This window comes from Anser anser (genome assembly GCF_964211835.1).
Source record: "Anser anser genome assembly, chromosome: 16".
Classification (NCBI taxonomy): domain Eukaryota; kingdom Metazoa; phylum Chordata; class Aves; order Anseriformes; family Anatidae; genus Anser; species Anser anser.
This window is the reverse complement of record NC_139737.1, coordinates 4,313,142-4,327,692: the sequence shown is the minus strand read 5'-3', so window position 1 is coordinate 4,327,692 and position 14,551 is coordinate 4,313,142. Positions and strand designations below refer to the sequence as shown.

Genomic DNA, 14,551 nt, shown 5'->3' with positions numbered 1-14,551 from the left:
CATCTAAACTATACCAGCTGACTTTGTACAAATAAAACGGTTGCACTCATAGAACAAAAAGATTCGTTTTTCCACCCATACCCAGCTATGAGGAACTCCTTGCACTTTACTTGCAGTGTTTTTATCAAGATAAAAATTTATTGAAATATAAGTTAATGTCAATAAAAGGAAAACAACATGTTCTGAATATGCTCGGGTCTTGATTAGTCTTATCAAAACGGGGTATATTGTTAGAGAACTTCATTTTTAACTGAAGAGGAAACAACTTGGTTTCCTCATGCTTATTTAAGGCTCAGTTCTTATTCTCTAATACTTTGAAAAATGCACTTTAGCAGCCTTCAGTATCCTAAATAATAAACTTTGTTTAAATTATGCATTACATCTAAAGTGCTGTTTACTTTTTAAGCTTATAGTTGCATTATTTTGCATTTATTTCATATTTATGTGAAGTAAACAATGAGAGAACATGATCCATCTATTAGAAATATTGAGAATCTGTATCCCTCTCACTATTGGTCTGGACTTTCCTTTTTAACAGACAGTCATGCTTTCTCCTAAATTTTAGTTTTATAGACTGTTTTGTTCCCCTTGAAAGTACATTATAAATCAATAAGAAGCATTTTACAGTAAAAGAAAATGTTAGATGTAGAGTACTCCTTGGAAGACTTTTATATTTTATTGAACACTTGGAAAGTTGCAAAGTGGCACACTTGGTGTAAGAGTAACTTGGCTTTCCATTGATGCTGTCTTCTGATTACTCTATATCACCCCCTATGCAAAATTTATTGCAGGTCTGAGTATCTGTATTTCAATAACATCTCGAATATTTATTGGAGTGAGTTATCCTCTGCCATGAGCTAGGGCAGATATTGCCTGGGAACCGATCGATACATGCTGAAAACCAGAGAAATAAAGTCAGTTACTACAAGAATATTCTGGGTGAAATCTTAACCCACTGAAGTGGGGAATTTTGCTGTTGAGTGCTAATGAGCTGATGGTACTTTTGTTGTTTATGAACACGACAGCATCCTCAGATACTCGTGTAACAGCCGTGCATAAGCCTAAGGCCTGTTCCAAGGCTTTGCAGCACGATAGACCAAGCCTTTTGAAAGAAACTTTGCTGCAACTTATGGGGGAGAGTTGTTCCCCTTCTTGGAATTGGCTCTTTCTCCCACTTGGAAAATAAGAGAAAAATAAGTGCTTTGGAGAAGGGTGCATAGATGTCTGCTGTTACTTAATCTTGATGATTTTAAAAGCTCAGAGATTGGTGAAGCCATGTATGTGCCTGTGGGTTTGCGGACTGGAATCTGTTCCCAGCTGCCTGTCACCTCCTTGTTCCCCTGGGGCTGCTCTGAAACCCGCCTTTTAGCACTGTGGAGGATCAGCAGGTTTGGCCTTGGTACTGGTTTTAAGGATCCTCTCCAAGGCTGGTGGTGACTCCACCAGGAATTCTTCTCAGGGAAAAGACTGCCAACCTGCGTGGGAGTCATACACGTGATACTGAGCACCCTGTGGTGCTGCTCACCGTGCTTGGAAGGCACGCACAGATAAACGGATCTCATATAGGTGTTTCTCTTCTTGCTCATAGATATGCCTCTTCTTCCATGTGGCTAACAGCCCCTGACAGATCTGTTCAGTACAATTTCCGAGGCCATGCAGGTCTGGATTTGGTTCTCTGGCCATAGGATATTTTTAGATCCAACTTGTCCTTCTGCTAGCATCCATAGCAAAGCTGCTGTTTTACATTAAAATACAACTAAGCGGATACTGTCTGTGGCTTGAAGATTTTATTGAGGATAAACATGCAAGGAATGCATGCCAATGAGTGTGAAAGCAGCATGGCTTAAAGGATATTTCAAGTGAAGCCTGACTGTTGCAGTCTGATATTGTCACCCAGTGGCTGGGTGGTAGGTTCAAATCTCATCCCTGGCGTCTGGGACGAGAACCTGGAGCTCTTGCATCTCAGTGTACTGGCATGGGGCTGTGCTGGAGCTGGTCTGTGCTGGGCTTTCCTGTTGGAAAGGTTGTGACGAGCCTGACCCTGCAAGCATGGGAGACCCTGGGCGGAGCAGGCGTGTGCTGTGGAGTTGCACTGTGTGGATGTGGTACTACTAATGAGGTTGGGGCTGAAGCCTTACGTATTTTGGAGGGTCTTTTTCAAACAGAAGCTTCTCTGTGCTGCACCAGGGCAGCATGCTCTGATGGTCGTCAGCTTTTCCTAACCCTCCTGCGTGTCAGGAGGGGCTGTGCCACAGAGCTCCAAGGTAGGTTTTTGCTCACTGCTTTTAGGGAATGGATAGGGAACCTAAGGTTCCATCCTTCTGAGAAAAAAAAAAAAAAAAGAGTAGAAATACCATAAATTTAATGGGTTAGACGAACACTTTGCTGCTGGACCTTGGTTCCAGTAGTCTCATGACCAGCCCATTCAGTTGAATAAGTAACAAAAAAACAAAAACAAAAAATTGTTTTTCTAATTCTTACTCGTTTTGAAGCATGATGTGCATGCCCTGAAGGGGAAAGGAAATAAATAATTCAGGCATGCTAGAAAAATTAAAACAGCTAAATGAAACCAAAATCCCAAATCACTGGAAAATACTTTGATTGGTATTTTCCCCTCTTACTCTGCTCTGTGATGGATTTATTTTAGTCATCAGTAAATCTGTCAAATCAAAAAAAAAGTGTCTTTAAAGGAAATATTTACAGCAGTGTTTTCTTTTAGGAATCATATAAGCTAAAAAAAAAAAAAATCCCTTTTAGCAATGTGGTTAAAAGACAGTTCAGCAACAATAGAACACTATGTCGTTATAGCTGGGTGATGCATTGCTTTTCTGTCTTGAAATTCAGTCTCTATTTGAATGCTTGACCTTTTTCTAATAAACATCTGCTATATTAAAAACCTGTGCTCTTTTTTTTTCTTTTGCATTATCATAAAAGGATGCAAGGGGAGGAGAAGGGGAAGCAAGATCCAGAAACATTTGGAGTCACAACTCTTCCAGTGACACTAATGTCACTGAAATGCAATCAAACTATCTATCTTCCACGTTATTTATTCAGTGTTTTCTCATGGGGTAGTGTTGTCTATCAGTATATGCCTGCGTGTGGGTACTGATCCTGTGTGTGTTGACTTTTTTCTTTTAGTGTAGTGGAAAGCCCTTTGGACATGAGCAATTTTTTGTTTTGTGACTGAAGCTTTGACTTCTGCCTTAATGCAGACAATAGAAGTTAAAACAATAGTTAAATTTCTCTCAACGCGGAGAAAAAGGACAGGGATAGCTGACCTCCATCTGAAGCATGCTGGTGCCTCTGTGGCTCTGAAGCTGCTAGTTTCAATGGAGGAGGGATTGTTTCTTCAGAGGTAAAAGAGGAGACAGTAGAGGAATGCTGCGTCATGTTTGAAAGAGTTCGTTAGGAAAGGGACCCTTTTTCCTTTGCCCCTTGTCCTGGAGCTGTTTGGGGGAAAAGTTGTTTTCGTTAAAATATTTTGTTAGCCTAGATCAATCAAATAGTTTTTAGGCAGAATCCCCAACACAAAAAAAAAAAAAAAAAAGTCATCTCTTTATGGAAAAATCCAACTTTTTAAAGCTTGTAAGTATTTGTAACAGTTTCTGTCTTTTGAGCGAAGCTTTATATTTCAATGAAAAACACTTGTCTGGCTTCATTTGCAAATATTTTGCAGCTGATGCGCACCTTGCTACCTGGTGAATAAAACTGTGTCCCTGAGCTTCCCACATTGCCTCAGAGTCTCTGCATATGTCTCTTGCAAGAGTCTCTTGGCTTTCTGATGGAAAATCGAAAATCAAGGTCCTCAGCAGTGGAAGAATCTATATATTTGGGGTTTTGTTTCTTTGTGCACATGTGCCGCATCGGTGGGCAGGAAGCTAACATGCAGTGCACTGAACTTTTTGCTGCGTGGCAGCACAAAGTAATTGCACATGGACTTTTAGAGACAGTATTTCAGGTAATGAAGATGCCCTTCCTTCTTGCTGATGTACCTCAGTCAGGCTTTGCCTCACTTGCTGTGCTACGGGAGAGTAAGTAGCTGCATTGGAGCCGCAGTGGGTGCTCAGGCATGTTCTGCCACCCAACCTCCCCATCGCCCCGCAGGCTACAGGGGATGATGCTCGAGAGAAGAGTTAAATAAGCACCACACAGGCTTGCTGCATTTCTCTTGTTAGCATAATTTCCAAAGACGCTTCATTGCTGGAGTCAGTACTTTAAAAGGTTGTAAAGCTCTGTTGGTTTCTTAGGCTCTCCTGGAAACATCGGTGCTGTTTTAAGGATCATCAGACAATCTAGTGTTTGGTGTTCAGACTCGCACAACTGTTATTTAACAGCGGTTAAGAAATGACAGGCTGTCAGTACTGGTTGTGAAGGAGCTTCAAGGAGCCATTGTTCTTTCAAATTAAAACATTTAAACATTTAAATCCAAAGCTAGGACTGCAGGCTCATTTTAATTATTCCTTTTGTCTTTTGGAAATACTTTCTTACTGATGATCACAGAGCTGTCACATATACATTACCTTTAGTCAGAATGCATGACAGTGCTTTCCTATTAGCTGTCATTATTTTACAAGGAAAACTGAAAACCACTAGAGCAGATATATTAATTTCAAAAGAAGACACTGCTGGCAAAGTTATTAAAATAAAAATATCTGAAGACTCGCATTCATTTGATTTATAGCAAAGATCTGCTGTAATGTCTCCTGGCAGTTGAGGTGACTGGATTTCTCAGCTGTCTTATTGAGGTGCCTACAGTCCTGTCTGTCTAATCCCACTCCATCAGGTTGAGGAACAATATTCAGAGTAGTCAGTGATGTGTTAGTCATTCCTCCTTTCTAAGTCTTTTCTTTGGTTAGCAAGATGAATGTACTACATAGAGTAGAAGAGTAATAACCTTAAGTCGTGAATTCTCAAATATCTCTGCTCTCTTTACCTTCCAATTTTGGTTTTGTGCCATTAGTTACTGCTTATCCAACTCAACATTAAATCTGAAATAGTAAAGGAATCCTGAAAAATATACAAGCTTTGGTTAAAAAATGTAGGGACAGCATCAGGACTTCTTGGTGAACTTTCCAAAGGGGCGTCTTCACCATTACCGGTGTATTTATAGTCGTTGAAGCACTTTGTACTTCCAGTATTGGGCTCAGAACTGAGGAATAATTATCAAAGGGATATGAGAAGAGCGAGGTTATGTAACTGCATTTTCTTAGAGAGAAAAATGATGCTGCTTTTATCCCTTCCAAGATCACAGATACCCACCAAAAAGCTGAAATGCTTGTCCATGTCACACTAACTTTGAATAGTTTCATAAACTGTAGTTTTATGGGAGAAAAATAAAAAATAGTGGGTATGTATGGGGGTGGGGAAATGTAGTGTATTTATGAAGTTTGCAAGTTTTTTTTTTACTTTGGTTTTCTTAATAGAGTTGTGCACTTGCCTCCTGTTTTGCCTTTTATTTCCTATTTTTTGCCTTCCCCACTCTGCACGGTAATGACCACACAGTAGCAGCTGCTCTGTGCGACCTTGAGCGCGCAGAAGAAAGCTGTGCTTTTGCAGTCAAAGCTGTTCAAGTGGCTGTGCAATCTTCTGTCAATACCAGCATGGCCCAGTCCCATGGGTAAAAATGAAGGGGTTTGTGGCGTTAAGTTAAAATAATGGTTCTTGAAATTTTCTCAAAGCAATCAATTTTATGTAGAATATTTCTGGCTGTTTGTCCACTGAATTCACTGGCTTTTTAGCCACAACTAAACAGTTTGCTTTTAAGGCTTAAAAACCCACCTGTTGCTACAGTTAACTGCAGTTCAAAGTATTTTGTCTTTCCTGGGTGGATTAAATAGATGCTCTTTAAATCCTCTCCCTAGCAGAGGTTGCAGTAGGCAATCCTGGGTTCTGGCACAGTAGAAATGTTCCTTGTTTTCCACAGATATTCTCCGTTTCTTATGAGAGAATACAGAAAAGAGAAAATCAAAAGTTCAGAGCACAAAGGCAGGATGGAGTTATTTGCCATTTACTGTTCAGCAAGATACAGTTAATTACATATGTTTTTTCATGAGAAACCTCCTGGAAATATATAATGCTATTTTATTTTGATTTGTATTTGCTACGCTGGTTTGGAAGTAAATACATGTAATATGTTTTTTGAGAGCTCCAGAAGTATTTTTAAAAGGGCAAAACAAATTGATTTAATCACAGATATCGGTAAAGGTTTTTATTTTAATGGAATGTGCTATGATTTCTGCTGATAAGAGTTATATTTTTTTACATTGTTATTGAAAGAGAATATGCACGTTCTGAGAAAGAAGTCAAAAATGAAGGAAGTAAAAAATAAACCTAACAACCAAGAAGTGATAAGAAGAAAAGATTGTTGTATGGGAATAGTCTGTATAAAAACCTGCAACATCTAAAACCGCTTTCTTGCCTGGTGATACATGCGACAGAACTACTAGGAAACACGAGCTTTCAGACCCTTAATAGTTTACTTAGGTGCAGGGGAGATCAGATGATGACTTTTCCTGGAAGCCACTGAGTTCAAACAGAAATATTCCATTCCCTGGTGGTTGTTTTTCTGCGAATGTGATGGGGCAGTGTCGTTGTTGTCACTAATGGCTTAAGAGGACTGGCAAAGTTTGGGGGAGGGAGTTGTGTGTGATTGATTACTTTATTGCAGTGTTAATGTTCATGGCTTACAGTGCTGAGAGCGAGTTGCCTTAATGTCAGCCCTGCCAGTGGATGCTGCTGAGCAGCGAGCTCCTCAGGAAGCTTCAACACAGGAGCAGACGTGTGCTGAGAAGAGGAAAGGATGGCTTTAGCAAAGGTCATTTTCGATTTGCTGTGGGTAGATGCCATGAGACTGGAAGAAAAGGAAATAATTAAAGCTTTAAATATCCTGTTATACCAGTTTCCACTTTAGCCTCATTATATAGGACAAGCTGCTCTTTGACAAGGACCGTTTTATTCTTCTTCTTTTCCCCCATTACATTTACCAAGGTGCAGAGCATGAGCAGCTCTTTATATAAAGGCAATTTTCTCCCATATTGTTTGCTCTCAAATTGCTTGGCCTGAGCTTTGTTTTCCCAGACTAGGCACTTTGAATTGTATTTGTTAAATCCTAATTTCTTTTTTTTTTTTTAATGTGAAAAGCCCTTCCTCCCTCCCCTTTAGTTGAGGTTCCTAGATTTAGGAACCAATATCAGTGATTTTTGCCCCCATATCACTGGGGGTATGATATCTTACCTTGATCGTAAGAGGCAGCCACTCAAGACTCTGCTAGGCTATGTGCAGGAGGAGGCATGCATATGTCGTTAGAAACAGAACTGTTCACCCCATTTTTTTAGCTGGCTCTAGCACCCAATTTTGCCAATGCATACCAGCCTGCTCTCGTGGGCAAGGCTGTGTTGTTAGCTTGGCAAGTTCCCAATTTGTTTGGACTGCACTGGCTGCAGCGGTGGTCATTAGAGGTTTTCATGCAGCAGTGCGCGCAGGATTTTGATGTGGGTGGTGATCTGAGAAGCTCACTCAGGTACCTAGCTTTCCAGGAGAATACATCTTGTGCTTCCTTCTGATAAGGACGCTTTGACATAAAAGAGGATGAAATGGTAAATTCCTGTTTTGGTGTTTTCTTGTTAAGTATTGGTGTAATTGCTAGGTACCTGAAAATGTGTCAGGTTTGCACAATCTGAATACAGGCAGATGCAAATGATGAAGAAGTTGCCTTGATGTGGCTGAGCTAAAGCATCTCACTTCTGAATTATAATCCCTCTGGTGTTCTAGTGTTCGCAACTTCTCCTCTGGCTGCCAATTTTGCTGAAGTGTGCAATGGCTTTGTGATATACACAAGCGCTCGCTAGGGACTAAGGTAGGTCTTTTGACCTAAGGCAAACAGAATTTAAACCCTGGCCCTTGGAGGTTTCCTTCATAGGTACAGCGGCATCAGTGTGCCCACTGATTCTTGGAAAATTGGCTTACCTTATTAATGTGTGCCAAGTGACTTGGATGTAGTACATCTGAAAATACCCAGGGGTGTTTTTTCTTATGTGCAAAGTTGGTTTTTTGCAGCTTGAAAAAAAGTACTTAGCTATGCATAATCTTGTCCTTTCAAAATTTCTTGACATTAATTATGGCAGTTACTCTTGCAGACGTAGACTAAGTCCTGACCAAGTGAGGACTTATGCAGATGTTTAGCGGTATGCGCTGACAGTGATCACATTAACTTCAATGGGTAAAATAATAGAATAAAAAGCTAAGATGTGTAACTCCTATGACTTGTTGCCAGTTTTGAAGTCATTTGGTGCTTGCATTTATTTGTACTTCCGTACACCTCCTGAAAAATAGTCTGTGGCTGTAAATCCAGTTGCTTTTGCTGTAAATTTTAGTGTCCACAGGAGAGAGATAATGTACTTGAAAAATATGTTCCTTCTTAATTGGGATATAAGAATGGGAACTTTTTCATATGCATCTAAAATTTTGTAGAAGTTGTGCTTCAAGCACAGGATTGTTGAATGTACAGTGAGAATTATTGTCTTGTATTGAGCCAAAATTTGATTCCCAAAATCTGAAACAAATTGCTTCAGCAGTCAATGAAATGACTGGGAAGATATTCCATGAAGGATATTTTGTTTTATTTTAATGTAGCATGCCCTTCTTCAAATTGTATAAAGGATTAATTGTAATCCCTGTTATCCCACTGCAAACTCTGAAGCCTCCCCTGAACCTCAGTTTCCTATATGCCTTAAGGAAAATGCCCTAGATGATTTTCCCAAAGTCAGAATTTGTGTGCTGGTAACCACAATGAATTCCGCACTAAACAATTAGCCTTCACCACCATTCACTTTTCTGTCTTCAGCTGAGCCTTTCTCACATCTTTCCAGAGGTTAACAGCATCTCCAGATCATTTCTTTTGTCCCCAACAAGGTGTAAGCCACAGGGAGCTGTCTCCATGGGAAACGGGGCATTTTTATTCAAATAATCACGCAGTGTTACACTACATGAAAGCTGGGGCTTATGTAAGGCTGGGATTTCTTTAGTAATGACTGCTACATAATAGGGCCACCTGGTGATTTGTGTGTTGCATTACTCTGTAGGAAACTTGAGTTCAGGAACTACTTTAGGGCTCTGGCTGACAGGGAACACACAGGGCATGTATGTTCAGCTCATTTGCTTCATCTCCAAGTGAGGTCATGCTGACCAAGCAGCACTTTGAATTTTCCTTACCTGCTGGCAGATGTAACAACAGTGAGGATGACACAAGAAACAGCTCAGAGTAGCTGGAAGCTGGAAAATCATGTAAATGAACAGCCACTGCAATAGTGGGATGTATATTTTCCATGTATTATCTAGCGGGGAAGTTATCGCATCTAATACTGTTTTATTAAACTACTGTATGGTTTGCTGTCTATCCCTGGTATTTCTTCATACAGTGAAAGGGTACGGTAATGAACACTGCTGCCTAAGAATAAATCCATTCAAAATGTATCATTTTTTTCATTAGAGGTTGTATTTTGATTAGAGGCTGTATTTTGATAACTCTTGGTGTGCATACATTTCTTTTCAGAGTTCATAGCTCTAAATATGAGTTTTAATTACTCTGCTTATCTTATGTTATCAATTATATGTTCACTCTTCATGTAGGGAAAATCACGAATGCCATGCCGCCTTTTGTTGAGAACACTCTCTACAGAGAGAAGCAAACGTAGAAAGAACTACATCAGAGCAACATTATCAACTTATACCAGCACAGAATCAGACTCAGAAAACGAAACTGAAAAGTCAGTGGCTTGGTTTTAGTATTGTGAAGATGCTCACACAGCCAAGCTAGCTGCTCTAAGAAAAACACCTTCCTGCCATTACATCTGGTCAAATTATACCAAAGGTGCAAAGTTGTCCAGAGCATAGCAATTATATTTTTCCATCCTTTTAAAGCATGAATCTTTTTTTTTCTTTCTTCCTGCCTCTTTCCAGCTTGTTTCCTTCAAGGAAAAGGAAGGAAAATAGATCAATCAGGAAAGTCGCTATGGGACCATGTCCCTTTGGGCATATGGGGACAGGGTTCCAAAGTGTTTGCCTCCTGTTAGAAGATGAGCTAAGTTTAGGTCCCGCACCTCTTCACATATGTCCCGTGTCATCCTGGACAAATAGCCTAGTCTGATCTTCCTGTAAATAGAAGATAACTTCCCTTCTCCAGGAATGTTTATAGGAGAAAAATGTGACGTTGTTTGTAAGGATTCAGCTAGTACGGTCATGGGATCCACGGACGCTCTCAGAATAAATTGTTGGTTCCCAAAGTTGTGCTTTCTGACCTATGTGGGCACAATCCCCAAATGAGTGAAATCTTCATGATGCAGCCAAATTGCAGGTACTTCTAAATAATAGGGGAAAAAAAAATCAGAAAAATGTATTTTCCAGCCTTCCTTTGCCATAATTAGGGTCTAAAATACAGCATGCAAAATTCACCACAGCTGAATTAACAGGAGAAGAGGCTGTTATATTTAAGCTATGCATTTTTCTGTAATTAAATGGGTTTCATAGAGGGAATGTTCCTTCTTGAGGAGAAAATCTCTTAATTGGCAGTTATGCAGGGTTAATGAACTACGAGAAGAAAAGAACAACCAAAAAAAAATTTCAAAAAACCCTGAAGATACCAAACCCAAATACATATTGAGTGCCAGAACTCAGCAAATCCATTATCAGAGAGAGCTGCTTTAACCAAAAACTGGTTACATCAGACTAGCTCTGAGAAGGCATTTTGCAAAAGGAATGAAAGCAAAGAGTAGGGATACTCGGTATGAAAAGTCGACTGTAAAATGAATGCTTCAGGGAGAGCCAATAATATTAAGGAGGCCATAAGTACCAAAACCTTAAATAAATAAAAGGAAGGGGGTGAGGATCTGGGAGAAGATGGTAGATCTGATTATTTTCTTTTTTAAAGTGCTACTGTGGGGAAATTGGAACAATCTCAGTTTGTGTTATTTCTGCATTTGTGAGGTTGTTCACTTAACCTGTGCAATGACCTGGAATACTCAATGCCACTGAGACAGAAAGAGTAACTGAGAGACTTGTGATTTCAAGGAAGAATTTTATTGAACAGCAGCAGATTTACTTTACACTTCAGCAGTAAGTGATAAGAGGAATTATTCAACATGCTTTCTTATTCTGGCCCTGGGAGGTGGTGTAAATTCTGAGGGCACAGAACATAGTGCCTCAAATCATGAAAGTGGAATCTATTTTAAAATTAAGATGAGAAATGCTATGTTTCATAGACGTTGTTTAAGTTTCTCTACCATTTCTCTGAACTTAAAGTTTTTAAGTCACAGTAATGCTGTTTGACAAGACGTTTCGACAAGAACAGAATGCTGAAGTGATTAAGAGAAGAAATCTGAAATTTACTTAGAAATTTCAGAGGGCAATGGTTTTGGCAATATACATAAACACTTGTTATGATGTGTCAGTCTGTATTAGACCCTGCTTTTCCTATCTTTCCATGGGCAGATGTTGCTTTTTTCAGTTTATAGATTTGTTAAGGATTTTGTTCTGCGTTTCTGGCACCCTCAGGCTTCCTATCTACCCAAACAAAAAATGCATGTCATATAGGATTCACCTTTTCCCATTAGATTAGATACTGCTGGGTGGTCAGCTGGAAGCCTTTTTTCTTTTTTTTCTTTTTTTTTTTTTTGGGGGGGGGGTGGGAATAGGAAGGTGAATAGACTGTTGCTTATTGAAGTTCTGACTTCATAGCTTATACTTATCAGAGAAACAAACAGCACGCTTGTAACTAGATAATGTGTTGCTGATAAATAAAAAGGCTGATTTGAAAAAAAAAAAACCACCCTGAACTGCTGTTTATATGCTGGGTGGTCTCCACATGACATTGTATCTATCTGATTCATAGTAATTTGTGCTATGTGTAGCTGTGTGCACGTAGGAGATATTTTGAGACAAATCTTAAAATTCAAATCAACTTTCTGCAATTCAGTAGTGAATTCACACACATGGATAGTGCTTTTGATTTTCACTCAGAGCTGAAGCATGACAAAAACCTTCTTTGTTAAAGATTAATGGCATAGTTAATAGAGCTTCAGTAAGACTCTAAAATATCACCACGATCCAGTCAATATACCTCCTAACGGGAGGAAATCAGGTGATGTTTTTGGCAAATCTGTTTTAGACTGTGTGCAGACATTACTGGTGATATTTGAGAGCATATAAGCTGTGGATTGTTTAATGAAATCTTGGCTCAAATACTCACTTGGTTCACCAGGCTCCAGTGAGCCTTCTGCATGCATATGAACTTTTATAGGATGTGTGTGATCAGCTATACCAAATGTGTACCTTCTGATATGTGTGAATTGTTAACCTAGTGATTGAACCTGCTTGAGCAGCCTTAATATATTTTGGTGTTTCCTAAGGATGTGCCTTAAGGTTTTTAGGAAGAGAAAACTGTAAAGGGTGATATTTTTCATCCTTTGACTATTAAATAGTTGACTATGAAGTAGGTTACACACTTTTTATTAATGCAGTATTGTCATGTCAGTGCTAATAAGACATTTTGTCTGGCATTGCCACTCGTATCTTTCTTATGTAAGAAGTCCTGTGAATGCTGTGTTGTCTAGCTATCTTTGGCTTTATATCCAAACTAAGAAAATGAGGATGGTAGGTGTTAAATGTGTCCTCCCTATCCACCTACCTTCCTTCCTTTCTTTCCAGTTTCTGAAAGGGCAAAGATACATATATTTTGTTAACCCAGAAATGCATAGTGTTTTGAATACATATAAAAACATGTACGTATCTGGTGTAGAAATGAACAATTCTGTAAGAGACAGAATAGTTTGGTGGTTTTTTTCTTTTTGTTGTTGAATCTCTATGTGGCCTGTGTGCTTCTTTCCCAGCTTTTTATCTGCAGAAGAATCAGCTAACGTAGGAGAAACAAGTGCCAGGGTATGAGTAGAGCTTTCTGTAGCTGGGGGAGTCAAATGTGAAGCACAGAAGGCAGCACAGAACAACACAGTAACGTGCTGCGACTCAGTGCCTATCAGTTCATAATTACCTCTGAGAAATGGCTCTTAGTATGAATTAAACAATACTTTTAAAATGTTTTATTATATTTAGTTCTCTGTAGTGCATAATTCTGTCAAAGGTTAATTGGTTTGGGTAATGCTGAAACTACAGTCCTTGATACATCTACTAGTCTGAGTTTGCACAAGAGTTGAAAGCTATTCTTACCAATTTTGCTAAGTACCTAATAGCTAACTTGAATGTCTCAACCATCAAAAGAAGTAAGGAATAACTCTGAGTTTAATCAGGAATCTATCTAGAACAGAGCTGGACGGTGGAACCAAACTAGGTCGGATAGTTTCATTACGCAGCTTTTCATCCACTGGGGACAGAGTTGTTACCAAAGTAGTTCTGCTAAGAACAAAGTCCCCAACTTCAAAAACTTGGAAACACAGCAGAAAAGAATGATTCTTTCATCCAGGTCATGCATTTTACATTTTCCCTATTTAATAAGCTAAAGCCTGGAGATGTAGAATTTGGCGTTCGTTTTAGGCAAGTCTTTGGAGTTGCTGCAGGTCTTAAAAATACAACGGTTTGGGATTTTTTTAATTATTTTTTTCTTTAACACAGTTTTAGATTTAAAGGTTGTGCTTCCAAATCCCCACTGAAAGCCAAGAGAAACTTTGATCATAGACACTTAAATGTTGGCATGAATGGTTGCTGAGGGAGAAGAGTGGGCGTTCTCTTGTGGAGCACAGAACTGAATGCCCAAGGAGAACATTCAGGGGACAGGCGCTTTTTTTCCCTCCCTTTCTTGTTTCCCTTTTCCAGGAAAACCCAGCTTACTAGCCTCTGAATTTTAAAACCTGCAGATAAAATTTAATAATGTGTTTGTAGGGGGTACACTGGCATGCTCTCCTTATTCACTCATCCGATACGCCTGAGATCAGAGTACTGGCAGGTGCCTCTGTTGCTTTCAGGACCCTTCTAAATTAAGGCAATAATTCTCCTTTTTTCTTCAAGAAGAGTCCTCAGCTGCTCACTGCTGTCTGCACTGCTTTAGCTTAAGGCAGTAGTTTTGACCTGTTTACTTTCACCATAATGCTTAAATCTTACACTATAATGCAACTTTAAGCTACTGCAGTAGGTGGTTGACTCGCTCAAAATTTAAAACCCGATTCTTCTAATGGCTGAGCAATTTCAGATTTGATCTCTGAGCAAGGGTGAGATTGGAAATAGAACTGTGGACAGTTCATTGAGAGTGGTGACTTTACTGGATGCTTTGTAAATAGTGTATCTTTGGATTCTTTCATCCCAAACGTTAATGCTAACAAGATTGCACTTGCCTTGTATTGCAAGGGAGTAGCTGTTCCTTGCAGAGATGCTTTCACTTCTCTGCCAGTGAACGTATTCTTTCAAAACTGAATGAAGGTAGGAATCCAGAGACACTAAGTACAACACGCAGTACTCATTCAAGTACTGAGATAGCATCAGAACAAAGATAAAGATTTCCAGCTCTGCCCAGGCATGAATGCCGCTATTAAAGGAAAAGTGTCCAAGTGTG

The 14,551-nt window shown here is 39.4% G+C and overlaps 1 protein-coding gene across 3 annotated transcripts in view; it reads left to right on the top strand.

Annotated features, from left to right (window-relative positions):
- Positions 1–14,551, top strand: part of CDH4 (cadherin 4) — a 660,054-nt gene that overhangs the window by 302,397 nt on the left and 343,106 nt on the right. The gene's annotated exons all lie outside the window — the stretch shown is intronic.